Source organism: Scyliorhinus canicula, chromosome 6 (genome assembly GCF_902713615.1).
Source record: "Scyliorhinus canicula chromosome 6, sScyCan1.1, whole genome shotgun sequence".
Taxonomy (NCBI): Eukaryota; Metazoa; Chordata; class Chondrichthyes; order Carcharhiniformes; family Scyliorhinidae; genus Scyliorhinus; species Scyliorhinus canicula.
The window spans coordinates 189,811,313-189,826,258 of NC_052151.1; the positions used below are offsets into that span (position 1 = coordinate 189,811,313).

General features: G+C 42.0%; 1 protein-coding gene across 9 annotated transcripts in view; it reads right to left on the reverse strand.

The window, feature by feature from the left end:
- Window positions 1-14,946, reverse strand: part of fam135a (family with sequence similarity 135 member A) — a 228,239-nt gene that overhangs the window by 34,632 nt on the left and 178,661 nt on the right. The window contains exon 17 of one of the 9 annotated variants that reach the window (XR_005461065.1): window positions 4,628-4,699. The exons of the other annotated variants lie outside the window; for them this stretch is intronic. The gene's annotated coding sequence lies outside the window, so the exon portion shown is untranslated. The remainder of the gene's footprint in view (window positions 1-4,627; window positions 4,700-14,946) is intronic. 9 annotated transcript variants of the gene reach the window in all.

Below are 14,946 nucleotides of genomic sequence, written 5' to 3' on the forward strand. Positions count from 1 at the left end.
CTAAGGGGACACTGGCGACCATGGACCTCCATTGGATTGGTGCATTATTATGGTTGGGAAAGCACTGCAGTGATTTGCTGTTGCCTTTTGGAATATAGCTGACAGGAAACTCTCCCGTTCTTAATGCCTACCATCAGGCTACTGGAAGGATTTACAGCCTGATAATCAACCTGCTCGGTCACGCTATGAATACACCTTCCATGGTCAGCAAGTCCTGACGTGGGACTTGAACACAGAGCTACTGGCCCAGAGTTAGGAACACTACCACTGCGCCACTATAGCATAATCCCAAAGCTAAATCCTTCAACAATAAAGGTGCACAGAAACATATCTCTGCCTTATACACCATCTCTCTCCTTATCAAATCCAAAGGAGTGTGGCGGGATGGGGCGATAGTGGAGTAAAGCATAAGGGAGCTCAAGAAAGAGTGGATGTCAATTTTAGATTCGATGATAGAGTAGCAGAAAGGAGCAAGAACAGAGTGTGGCATAAAAGAGCACAGCAGAGATAGCGTTTCTTCACTTTGACAGCATTCAGAAAGAAAAGTCAAGGTGTAGCATCACAAGTGATTATTTCCTATTGAAACTAGTGAATAAAACTGAGAGTCATATGTCCCTTTTTAAAAGTATGTTTATTACTACATGTAATGTGTATTAAACATCAATAGGGTCCATCATTATTAGGAAGTTTTATTCATATTGGTACAGTTTATTAGTATTAAAGGTTTATTAGCAGTAATAAGTTTATCAACTAACACATAAGAGGAAAGGCAGGGCTGCTCCAACCTCTAGAGTGCACATCCTGTGTTATGTGGGAACCATTCGTCCGGAAGTGCCGTCAGTAGCAGCAGCTTGAGCTCTAGGTTTCCGAATTTGAGGAGCAGCTGATGTCAATGTGGTGCACCCGAGGTTGAAAACTTCATGGTTAATACGTCTATAGATATGGTCACTCAGCCACTTTAAGAGTACCCAGGGAGAAAGGGAATGGGTGACCATCAGGTAGTCACTTGCAAATTTCCTAATTATGCCTCCCACAATAAGTATAAATTATTAATATATACAACTAACAGCAACGGCACCAAGACTGAGCCCTGTGGAACACCAGTGGAAACTGTTTTATATTCACATAAACATCCATTGAGCATTACCCTTTGTTTCCTGTCACTGAGCCAATTTGGATCCAACTTGCCACCTTCCCAGTTTCCTGGAAGATTTCAATTTTCTGACTAGTCAGCCTTGTGGGACCTTGCGTGCCTTACTGAAATCCACACAAACTGCACCCACTACACTATCCTCATCAATCATCCTTGTTACTTCCTCAAAATATTCTGTTAAATTAGTAAGACAGCAGCTGATTTCTGGTCCCGCTGAAGCCAATTGCCATTTGCATTGTTCACATGCTGTGCTACTGTGGAAACCACTGTGAGGGGCACCTTCGGTAGGACCAGACGATCCTGCCAGTGGGAAGGGCCGGAAAATCCCAGACACTCTTTTCCCCTCACAAAACCATACTGGCGATTCCCTGATCAAGCAGAATATCCTGCCTCACAGAACTGTTTGGGATAATTTGCCCACCATGAAGTCAGACTGACCAGCCTATAGTTTTCTGGCCTATTCCTATTCTGGCCTAAAACACCGGTTTTAAATAATGGTGCAATCCTCTGTATCTAGTGTGGAGTGGAAAATGATCCTCAGAGAATCTGCTATTTGCTCACTAGCTTCCTTCAACAGCCTGGGATACAATCCATCCGGCCTGGTGATATATCCATCTAGAAAGATGTCAATCACTCCAGTAGTTCCTCTCTCACCATGCTTTTGCATCTAATATTTCACTCTCCTCTTTAACGAGAATATTTGTAAAATCGCTTTCCTTCGTGAAGACAGAGACAAATACTCATTGAGAACGCTGCCCACGCCACCTTAATCAACCCACAAGTTGCCATGGACATCTCTGATAGGTGTTACCTTTTCCAGAGTTATTCTCTTGCCCTTGTGTTGGTTAATTTTCTTTGATTTTACGCACCAATATTTTTCATATCATCGCTTTGCTTTCCTAACTTCCATTTTTACGTCACCCCTGTACATTCAACACACTAGGCTTTCTACAGTATTAACTATTTTGTGACTATTATAAGCTCTCTTTTTCTGCTTGATCTTGGCTTCTATTCATCTAGATAACCAGAAGGCTCTAGATTTGGCAGTACCACCCTTTTTCTTTGGAGGGAAATATCTATATTGTGCCTGGTTAATTTCACCTTTCAATGGCTCCCACTGATTTAACAGTTTTTGCTTCCAATAGCTGTATCCAATTCACTCTTGCCAGCTCGTCTCTCAGCTTTGTAAAATTTGTCTACCCCTAATTTAGAACTTTTACTCTTGTTCTATCTTTGCCCTTTTCCATAATTAAAAAAAAATAAATTTAGATTACCCAATTATTTTTTCCAATTAAGGGGCAATTTAGCGTGGCCAATCCACCTACTCTGCACATTTTTAGGTTGTGGGGCGAAACCCATGCAGACATGGGGAGAATGTGCAAACTCCACACAGATAGTGACCCAGAGCCGGGATCAAACCTGGGTCCTCAGCGCCGTGAGGCAGCTGTGCTATCCACTAGGCTACCGTACAGCCCGGCCCTTTTCCATAATTATGTCACATCTAACTATGTTATAGAATCATAGAATTTACAGTGCTGAAGGAGACCATTCAGCCCATCGAGTTTGCACCGGCTCTTGGAAAGAGCACTCACCCTATCCCCGTAACCCAGTAACTCCACATAACCCCATTGGACACTAAGGGCAATTTATCATGGCCCATCCACCTAACCTGCACATCTCTGGACTGTGGGAGGAAACTGGAGCATCCAGAGGAAACCCCGCACAGACAGTGACCCAAGCCGGTAATCAATTATAGCCACTATCTCCAAAATGGTGCCCTCCTGCTACTTCACCCACATGCTCAGCTTTATTTCCTCAGACTAAGTCTACAATTGCGGCCCCTATGATTGGGTCTGTTATGTGCTTGCCAAAATAAATTTACTTGAATGCAATTCAAGAAGTTTTCACCCTTTGTGCCCTTCACACGGTTTGTATCCCAATTGATATTAGGGTTGTTGAAGTCCCCAACGATTACTGCCCTATTGATTTTGCACTCAGAAATCTGTCCATATATTTGCTCTTTAATTCTCTTCCACTATATGGAGGTCTATGGTATAGTCCTAGCAGCGCAGCTGCCCCTTTATTATTTCAGTTCAACCCATATGGCTGCATTTGATGCTTCATTTTGTACATAGAACATAGAACAGTACAGCACAGAACAGGCCCTTCGGCCCTCGATTTTGTGCCGAGCAATGATCACCCTACTCAAACCCACGTATCCACCCTATACCCGTAACCCAACAACCCCCCCTTAACCTTACTTTTATTAGGACACTACGGGCAATTTAGCATGGCCAATCCACCTAACCTGCACATCTTTGGACTGTGGGAGGAAACCGGAGCACCCGGAGGAAACCCACGCACACAGGGGGAGGACGTGCAGACTCCACACAGACAGTGACCCAGCCGGGAATCGAACCTGGGACCCTGGAGCTGTGAAGCATTTATGCTAACCACCATGCTACCCTGCTGCCCCTATCGCGGGGAATCAGCCCCTAAAGCTTCGCTGGAGTGAGAGCCCGCCGAATGTGCGGCTCACTCGAACATTGCCGCCACCGGAAGTCTTGTTTGTGTTTCTTATTTAAAATGTAAGTAGCCCCTTCTTTTAAAAAGAATGTGTTTTCCCAATTCTCAACTACTGATGACCCTCCCTAACAGCAGTTTCTCACCAACCAATTAACTTGTGTTTCTTTTGTGCTGACTGCCTGGCTCAGTTTCCCCCTCCTGCACTCTCCAAAGAGTTCCCAGAATTTGTTCTGGAAAACCTTCCACAGTAGTCTGCTTTCAGTTAATGCGAGGAGTGACACTTCTAGAGCCACACAGACACGGGGAGAATGTGCAAACTCCACACGGACAGTGACCCAGAGCCGGGATCAAACCTGGGACCTCGGCACCGTGAGGCTGCAGGACTAACCCACTGCGCCAACGTGCTGCCCTATGGGACATGATGGGCCAAATCACCTCCTTCTGTACTATAACAATTTATTGATTCTCTGAAATGGGGTGAGGGAGTAACACCTAGGTCACAAAATCAAAAAATGGAGCAGAATTTGTAAACAAACCATCACAATCAACACAGGCAACTTGCAAACTGAAGTAATAAACCCACTAAGATCAGCAGATTTCCTTGTATGAATGCTGGAGGATACCTGACTGCTCTGCTGACTTTCACAAACCATCTGGTCCAGTTCTGAAATACAAGCACTTTGGGCAATGCTATACGATAGCATGAAGGCCATGGCCAGCATTAATGGCTCTTCACATCCACTGTCCTGCCCCATAGGTACTTGACTTCCATTTGAGAGGGCAGAGCAGTGAAACTTGATGCTGACAGTGATGAGATGTATCTCTCATGTCTCAAGTTTATCCTTCACAGCTCATCACATTACTCAATCACCCATCCACAATCCAACAACAGTAATTGATGGATTTCCATCTTGACACACAATCACCTATGAAGGAAACATGACTTACCATAGTAACTCCTGTTTCTCTGGAGGGTCTTCCACACAGGCGCACTGTGGGTTTTGATCTACGCCTGCACAACTGATCAGAAGATTGAAAAATCAATGCAAGATACCTCTGCACAAGACAGGTACCCCATCTCAAATAAATACCCCCTTCAGTGATGGTGCTGATAAAGGACCAATAAATTAAGTATTTGGTAAAATTTAAGGGAAGGTGTGCAAGTCTATTGAGGACAGTTTAGCAGAAACAAGAGTTACTGATGGCTTCACTGGAAGAATATGTTTCCTAGAAATGAGTGATTGAACAACCACAAACATGTACACTCTGATGGAGGTTATTTTCCATTCAAAAATCAAGACACGGAAATAAGACAGAACATCAATAGGGTATCCAGTGTAGCGGACACTAATTTACATTGCTTTATAAATAATTCAGGTTGAAGAATGAAGAAAGATTGGAGTACAGGAGTCCAAAATAACTAAACTAAACTATTAACCTGCTGAGAGGCATCAGGAAACGGTTGGCACATAAAAGTGACATCTTATCTCCTACACCACATTTATATGGATAAGAAAATTTAAAAAATGGAATTCTAAGTTTTATCAACAAAGGCATAGAATACAAATGCCAAGAGCTCATAAAAAGTCTAAACAAACTTAAAAACTCAAGCGTACTGTGTCCATATCCATATTGATTTAATGCACCCCTGTGGGATTATATACCTTTCATATAACTATTTGCCTCTTTAGCATCCACAGATCTCAACATGGAGGGATTGACAGCCTGTGGAGCAATATAACTGGGTGTTGTCAACAGGTATACGGAACTGATCCCCTTTCTTCTTGTGATGTTGAAAAGTGATAAGAAGGGAGATAAGGAAGAGGATTAGGCCAAGTAAAGATCTTGCAGTGACTGTGAAGAGTGGGAAGTGAAGCAATTGCAGAAGATGCTCAGACTATAACTAGATAATAGAACCATGCAAGAGGAGCCCCACTGAACTGAACTGAATAATAGAGCAGATACACTATAGGGGGAATGGGGAAGAGAAAGGAAGAGAATAATATGCTGCACCAAGTTGAAGGTCGCAGAGTACCAAGAAGATAAGACCCAGGCAGAAAATGTCACTCCAAGTTAGTTGGTCCATTACAGTGCTTTGGGCAGGGCAGAATGTTGGCTGAAGGGATTGAAAGCGGAGGAAAGACAGTGCAGCAAGGAATAAACAATTTATAATTTCAGCTAGCATGGGGCTAGGTTTGGATGTTGGCTGGTCAGTAGTTTAATAGCAATGGAGTCAAAGGAACAGTAAGTGGGTTTTGCGGATGAGATGAGCCACAATAATGCATGAGAAGGAAACAAAGAGAAACTAAAGATAATATAGCTCAAACAATGGTAGGAGAGGTATTGGTAGTGGGAGAAAGCAGCAATGGCTGAACAGTTGATATCTGTCCTGGTGACCAAAAGGTCCACAAGCTTCTTGCACTCTTAGTTGTGAGTGTAGAGGAAGTAGGGGAAAGGGCGTTTTGTGGAACATGTGGAACATGTTATTTGATCTCCAGGATTATCCTAGAACAGTGGAAGTGCATACACTAGAAGTATCCTGAATTACAGCTAGTAGCATTATACTGATAAGCATGTGAACAGACACTAGGGCATGTTTCTGTTGGTTTACTGAGCAAAGATGGCAAGAATAAATTGATTAATGTGTGGTATTTCTTAAATTGATGAAAATTGTCTCCCAAACGGATATGAAGGTCTTTAGTTCAAAATAAGCTAGAACCTCCTGAACATCTTTTCTATTTGAAAGAACTTACATCTGGAAATGAAGGTTAAATAAGATTGTGTGTCTGCGAGTTAACGAATGAATGAACTCCTCCACTGGATACTTCAATTAAAAAGCAGCAAAGGAAATGCAACAAACTGCTTGATCAGAATAGGATTAATCACTAAATGATGAGAAGGGCTTGTGAAACAGGAAGATTATATTAATGAAGAATACCAACCAGGTAGGTAATCAATCTTAAATGTGAGTGCTCATGATTTGGAGTCGAAACTGGTAAATTAATGTGTGACAAATCCTGAACCAGCATGCTAGGAAAGCCAGACAGATGGTCTCATGTAGTTTGTTATCTTAAATGAGTCAGCAAGCATGCTGGGAATGGAAGTCATCAACCATAGCATCTAAGATCTAATGCAGTTGAGGACCAATCCCCAGATCAATATGTTTTTTTTTTACAATGAGTTTTCAGGAGAATAGCTCAAACAACTTGAATATGGTCAGAGTATTGTTGAATAACATTTCAGAAATTAGATACCTTTAAAACTACTGCTGCTGACTGAGTAAAAGTACAAACTTTGAATTAGGAACTGCTAAAAACAATGATCTTAAGTAGATCAACAAGAAAACTCCAAGTCAAACCAAAAGAAAAATAATCATTCCATGAACATTGCAAAGAAATTGTTCCACTATAAGAACATAAAAATTGATTTACTCAACCATTAACTCCTTAAAATATTTATTCACTGAAGGCACTCCTAAGTAAGGTTTGCATTATCTGAGATAATGCCAAGGAGAATCAGCAACATCAACAATGAGCGAGATGCCCGAGGACAACTTAGAACAATAAATTCCTTGAGATGTACTGTACATATCCATAATTGGAAAACCAGAGTGTTAACCCAGTTCTAATGAAACATTATGGGCCTGAAATGTTAACTGTTTCTCTCTCCACAGGTGTTGCCTGACCTGCTGGCTATTTCCAGCATTTTCTCTTTTTATTTCAGATTTCCAGCATCGACAGTATTGCTTTGGTGCCAGAGTTGACTGTCATACCGAGGGAGACCAAGAGTCCTCATAAGAACATAAGAACATAAGAAATAGGAGCAGGAGTAGGCCATCTGGCCCCTCCAGCCTGCTCCGCCATTCAATGAGATCATGGCTGATCTTTTGTGGACTCAGCTCCACTTTCCGGCCCGAACACCATAACCCTTAATCCCTTTATTCTTCAAAAAACTATCTATCTTTACCTTAAAAACATGTAATGAAGGAGCCTCAACTGCTTCACTGGGCAAGGAATTCCATAGATTCACAACCCTTTGGGTGAAGAAGTTCCTCCTAAACTCAGTTCTAAATCTACTTCCCCTTATTTTGAGGCTATGCCCCCTAGTTCTGCTGTCACCCGCCAGTGGAAACAACCTGCCCGCATCTATCCTATCTATTCCCTTCATAATTTTAAATGTTTCTATAAGATCCCCCCTCATCCTTCTAAATTCCAACGAGTACAGTCCCAGTCTACTCAACCTCTCCTCATAATCCAACCCCTTCAGCTCTGGGATTAACCTAGTGAATCTCCTCTGCACACCCTCCAGCGCCAGTACGTCCTTTCTCAAGTAAGGAGACCAAAACTGAACACAATACTCCAGGTGTGGCCGCACTAACACCTTATACAATTGCAACATAACCTCCCTAGTCTTAAACTCCATCCCTCTAGCAATGAAGGACAAAATTCCATTTGCCTTCTTAATCACCTGTTGCACTTGTAAACCAACCTTCTGTGACTCATGCACTAGCACACCCAAGTCTCTCTGAACAGCGGCATGCTTTAATATTTTATCAGTCCTATTGGATAGAGCTACAAAATAACAGCTACAAAATTCAAGAAAGGCCAACACATCAATGCAGAATTTATGGAGTGTTGTATCATCAGAATTAGGAATATGCCACTCGGCTCTTGGAGCCTGCTCCGCCATTCAATAAGATCACGGTTGATCCCATTTCAATTCCTGCCAACCCTCAATAACCTTCTACCCGCTTGTTAACAAAGAATGTATAGAGATTCATAGACATTTACAGCACAGGAGGCCATTTTGCCCATCATGTCCAGGCTGGTCAACAAAGATCCTATTCATTCACTAGAGAGAGGCACCTTGTTGCTCATGAGAACAGTGTGAACCAGGTTAATAGACTCGAAAAGGCTGATATTAAGAAGGAGGATGTGCTGGAAATTTTGAAAAGCATCAGGATAAATAAGTCCCCTGGACCTGACAGGATATACCCAAGGTTACTACAGGAAGCGAGTGAGGAGATTGCTGCGTCGTTGGCGATGATCTTTGCGTCCTCACTCTCCACTGGAGTAGTATCGGATGATTGAAGGGAGGCGCAAGGTTGTTCCTCTGTTCAAGAAAGGGAATAGGGAAAGCCTTGGGAATTACAGACCCATCAGTCTTACGTCTGTGGTGAGCAAAATATTGGAAAGGATTCTGAGCGATAGGATTTATAATTATTTAGAAAACCAGAGTCTGATTAAAGATAGTCAGAAATGCTTTGTGAGCCTCGAAGGTCGGGCAGTGGATGTGGCGTATATGGATTTCAGTGAGGCATTTGATAAGGTTCCCCATGGTAGGCTCATTCAGAAAATTAGGGGGCATGGGATACAGGGAAATTTGGCTGTCTGGATACAGAGTTGGCTGGACGAAAGAAGACAGCGAATGGTAGTGGATGGAAAGTATTCCACCTGGAGGTCGGTGACCAGTGGAGTCCGGCAGTTCTGGGACCTCTGCTCTTTGTGGTTTTTATAAATGACTTGGATGAGGAAGTGGAAGGGTGGGTTAGTAAGTTTGATGACGACATGAAGGTTGAGGGAGTAGTAGATAGTGTTGAGGGTTGTTGCAGGTTACAAATTGACAAGATGCAGAGCTGGACTGAGAATTCAAGCGAAACATGTCCAACCTTTCCTCACGACAACCTTCCCATTCCTGCGATTAGTCTAGTTAACCTTCTCTGAACTGCTTCCAGCGCACTTCTGCCTTTTCCTAAATAAGGTATCCAATACTATAACAATATTCCAGACAACTGAAGCATAATCTCCATCCTTTTGTAATTAATTCCCCTCACGATAAACAGTAACATTCTATTAAGAGTTCTTACTTGCTGTACCTGCATAGTGGCTTTTTGTGATTCATGCACCAGGACGCCCAGGTTGCTCTGAATCTCAAAGCTCTTCAATCTCTCACCATATAGATACGTTGCTTTTTTATTATTCCTGCCAGAATGGACCATTTTACAATTGCCCACATTGTACTCCATTTGCCAGATTTTTGCCATTCGCTTTCCCAATCTATGTCCCTTTGTAACCTCCTTATGTCCTCTTCACAATTTACTTTCCTCCCTATCTTTGTATCCTCAACAAATTTAGCAACCATACCTTCAATCCCTTCATCCAAGTCATTTAGAACATACAGTGCAGAAGGAGGCTATTCGTCCCACCGAGTCTGCACCAACCCACTTAAGCCCTCACTTCCACCCAACCCAGTAACCCAATAACCCCATTTAACCTTTTTGGTCACCAGGGGCAATTTATCTTGGCCAATCCACCTAACCTGCACGTCTTTGAACTGTGGGAGGAAACCGGAGCACCTGGAAGAAACCCACGCAGACACGGGGCGAACGTGCAGACTCCGCAAAGACACTGACCCAGCGGGGAATCGAACCTGGGACCCTGCCGCTGTGAAGCCACAGTGCTATCCACTTGTGGTACCGTGCTGTCCTTTACTTAAATTTATTTAAATTGTAAAAGGTTGAGTCCCCAGCGCTGATCCTTGTTGCATACCACTTGTTTCATACCACTTGTTTCATTTTGCCAAACAGAAAAAGACCCTTTTATGCCAACTTTGTTTCCGGTTAGCCAGGCAATATTCTATCCATGCCAATATGCAACCCCCTCTACACCATGAACTTTAATTTTCCTCATCCAACTCGGCCAATTACCGCTCAATCAGTCTATTTGCTATCATCAGTAATGTGATGGAAGGGGACATTGACAGTGCTATCATGTGTCACTTACTCAACAATGACCTGATCACTGACGTTCAGTTTGTGCTGTCCGCCAGGAGCACTCAGGTCTTGACCTCATCCAAACATGGACAAAAATGTTGAACTCAAGAGGTAGAAGAAATAGTTAGATTTTTGCTTGTTAGAGATTACAGAAATGTACAAACATACTAAACAGAAGTAGGCCATTTGCCATTCAAGTCTGCTCTGCAATTCGATAAAAATTCGATATCTGTTTGTGTTTTGATAAAATCTTGGCTGATCTGCTCCTGTTTTGAATTCCACATTCTGATCTACCCCTGATAACCTGAGGCAAGGGAATCTACCACCACATTAAAAATAGTCACTGGCCCCTACCTCCACTGCCTTCTATGGCAGAGAGCTCCAAAGTCACACAACCCTCAGAGAAAAAAAATCTCTTTTCCCATTGACTCCAGTTTTGCTATGGCTTTTTTGATGTCATACTTTGTCAAATGCTGCCTTGATGTCAAGGTTATGTAGGTGTACCCACACCACAATGATAGCAGTTCAAGGTAGCAGCTCACCACTAACTTCTTAAAGGCAATTAAAGATGAGCAATAAATGCTGGCATAGCAAGCCTATCAAACACTTGTCTTGCCCCACTTGCTGGTAAGGGCTGCAGCCAACAGCCAGCATTTGTGACCTGGGGGAGCTGAAAAAGATTGCCTGAGATCGATCAACAAAATGAGGAAAGGAAGAGAGGAGAACTTAGTCAAATACAATCCTCCAAATTTGCTGGTAAAAAGTAGAATTCATCTGCAATCAATTTAGAATATTTTCAAGAGCTGCAGTAATTCAGAGATAGACTAGTCCGTCTACCCAGTTGTACATCATTTTTCTGTTAAGAACATGATCTCCAGAATTAAGATTCAGCTGATCATTTCTGGCTGAAGAGGGTGGGGTTAAAAAAATAGCTTGGTGGATTCAGCTAAAGTAGTCACAAAGGAAATCAGATATTGGGAATGGAAAAGGCTGCAGTGATCTAATAATAATAATCTTTATTGTCACAAGTAGGCTTACATTAACACTGCAATGAAGTTACTGTGAAAAGCCCCTAGTTGCCACATTCCAGCGCCGGCTTGGGTACACAGAGGGAGAATTCAGAACGTCCAAATTACCTAACAGCATGTCTTTCGGGACTTGTGGGAGGAAACCGGAGCACCCGGAAGAAACCCAAGCAGACGTTCAGACTCCGCACAGACAGTGACCCAAGCAGAGAATCGAACCTGGGACCCTGGCGCTATGAAGCAACAGTGCGAACCACTGTGCCACCATAATCACTGATGATGATCTGACCTAACATCTTAAACTGCCCACTACTAGAATCTAATTTCCAAATCATAAATGGGTCATTTCAGGTTTGAGTGATGCTGTAGAGGGGGATCTGGGTGTCCTTGTACATAGATTACAAAATATTAGCATGCAGGTACAGTTAGTTATTGGGCAAGCCAATAGATTGCTTCCTTTTATTGGAAGGGGATGGAGTATGAAAGTCTTGCAATCACTGTTCATGGTAATGATAAGACCACAACTAGAGTACCATGTACAGTTTTGGTCTCCTTATTTTTTGAAGGATGGATATACTTGTATTGGAGAAAGTTCAGGGAAGGTTCACTAGGCTGATTGCTGGGATGAAGGGGTTGTCGTGTGAAGAAAGATGAAGTAGTCTGGGCAGTTACCATTGGAGTTTAAACAGTGAAGTGCTCTGACTGAAGCATAAGATTCCTCAAAGGTTTGGCAGGATGCTAAGAGGATCTTTTCCCATAATACATGTAGTTTCCAGTATATGCAAATGCATCACATTATGAGCCCCACTGACAGGCCGTATGTCCCAAAGACTGGCGGATCGTATCAAAGAGCATGTTACTTCCGCTGTTTGCAATGGACAAGGTACAGACTGTACCCAAACAGCTTGTTCTTACAAAAGTCAAAAGTCTCCACTATTAGATATGGTATCCCACGATTGGACATTTGCTAAATAATCCTCTGTCTGCTAAGAATTATACCAACAACCAATTTAAGATGGTCAGTCAGGCTTGCAGTATGGCGCATTCGCGAATACTGGAAGCTTCATACATTAATAGCCAGGGCCCTCTTTTTTGAAGACATGAAAAACATGCACGTACATTGTGTCTGTTTCAGCCAAACAAAATAAGTGACAGCCATTTGCTTGTTCATTCCTCAGGTAATCAAGCTGCCTGGTTTAAATTTCAAACAATATTTGACAGTTAACTGCCAGTCACTATCAACTGGTGTATTCTCCATGGCAACACCACTACCAGAGTCCATTTGCAAACCAATCAGCACTCTCTTCTCATACAGTTTTAATTTGTTGGTTTCCCTTACATTATATTCTTACGAATGCCGCAATGAGTGCAAGATGAAAAGCTTGGATCTAATTAAATGACAGAGCAGGCTCGAGGGTCTGAACCACCTACTCCAGCTCTTTGTTTGTGTGTTCATGAATTACAATTTCCTGTCTGCTTTTAACTAGGCAGGACATACATCCAACAACAAACATACACTGTAGACTGCAATGTAGAAGGGCTAAAGACACTAAAAATAAATAAATTCTCTGGAGCAGAAGAATTATACCCAAGGGTTTTGGAAAACACTCACATTTTAAGGAAGTTGATGAGTGGGGAGAATTGTGTCAGACTGTATAGTCAAATGCAGTCGAAAAGGAATGGCAAACATATGTCTAATTAATGACCTATTAGTCGGACCTCAATCATTTAAAAATTAACAGAATCAATAATGAGAAATGAAAATGAAATGAAAGAACACCTCTATGAAAATAATCTAACAAACAAAAGTTTGCCAGAGCTTGGGGCATAGGTAGTTGAAGACAGCAATAAAAATTGTGGATAAGCACGAATTGGAGGAGTGCTGTAGAAGGTTACAGAGGGGTGAGGCAATGGAGGCATCCGGGGGAAAAATGTACACAAATTTTAAGATCTACAAATGGGTTAGCAAAGGGGAGAATAATGAGGTTGATCTCTACTGTCCATGAGAAATGACTTGATAAGGTAGAGGCTGTCAGCATCAAAAAGATGCATCTCCGACTACCTTATGGAGATAGCTAATAAGCTCTAATTCAGTTACACTAAGGCAGGAGAGAAAGAGGATACAGATTCAGGAGTTAAGAGTAGATTTAGGACACACTGTTTCTTTACAGATGATGGTCAGATGCTGGTGTAAATTGGCAGGAAGAGTAGTTACAGTCAGAACACTGCACATTTGTTAAAAACATCCATTTGTAATAGGAAGTGAACAGAGTATTTTGCAAAAATGAAATCAAACCGGCTGTAGGGCCTTCATCCAAAATGAATCTAATCAGAGCAACAGAACTCAGAACATTAGCTTTGGTTTGGTGGAAACAGCCACTTGTCAAACAGCCAATAAATCTCAACCCTTATAAATTAAGCATTACCACATGGTTTTAATGGTAGCCTTCATGTATTGGGGCCCTGTGTCAAGATCAAATATGGACAGATAAAAGCATACAGAAATCTGTCGCAGCTATGCACAAGTGTCCTGTGAAAACGTTAAGTACTGAAGGCATGTGCCTTTGCATTGATAAGTTTTCCCTCAGTAAATAAGGTCAGTAAACCTCAATTAGCACTTGCCTAAAGAAATACTGAGAAAAAAGATTATATTTACATTTATACAAAACCTTTCACCTCAGGACATCCCAAAGCACCTTAACAGCCAATGAAGTACTTTTGAAGTTTAGTTAGTGTTGAAATGTAGGAATGTGACATCCATTTTGCAAACAGCAAGGTCCAACAACCAACAATATGATATTGATCAGATAATCTGCTGTTGTGATGTTGATTGTACTGAAATACCTAAGTTTTACATCCACGGCATACAGTCTGTTCCCCCAGATAATCTATAAATTAGTTAGAAATCAGTTTAGTAACAGAGGAGCAAAGGATTTGGGTGCAGTGCATCAAGTTTGACTTCAAAATTCCTTTGTAAGAGAAAAATATATCAGGATGATCCTATAATAGATGGGGAAAATATACACATGTGGACACCTGGATAAAAAGTGCTCCAACACTCAATGTGTTGGCTGACTTATGAAGAATAGTAATTTGAACAAGCTACCAAAGGTCTAACTTTATTTTTATTCTTTCACAGGGTATGGATGTTGCTGACTAGGCGATCTCTAATTGATGTTGAGAAGGTGGTCCTGTGCCACTTTCTTGAACTACTGCAATCCATGTGGTGTAGGTACACCCACAGTGCTGGTAGGGAGGGAGTTTCAGGATTTTGACCCAGCTCCAGTGAGGGAACGGAAATAGTAGCTTCAAATCAAGATTGAGAGAGAATTGGAGGGGCACTTACAGATGGCGATGTTCCCATCTTTTGCTGTTCTCGTCTTTTTAGGTGACAGAAGTCACAGGTTTGGAAGGTGCTGTCAATGGAACTTTGGTGAGTTTGCTGCAGTGCATCCTGTTGATGGTACATA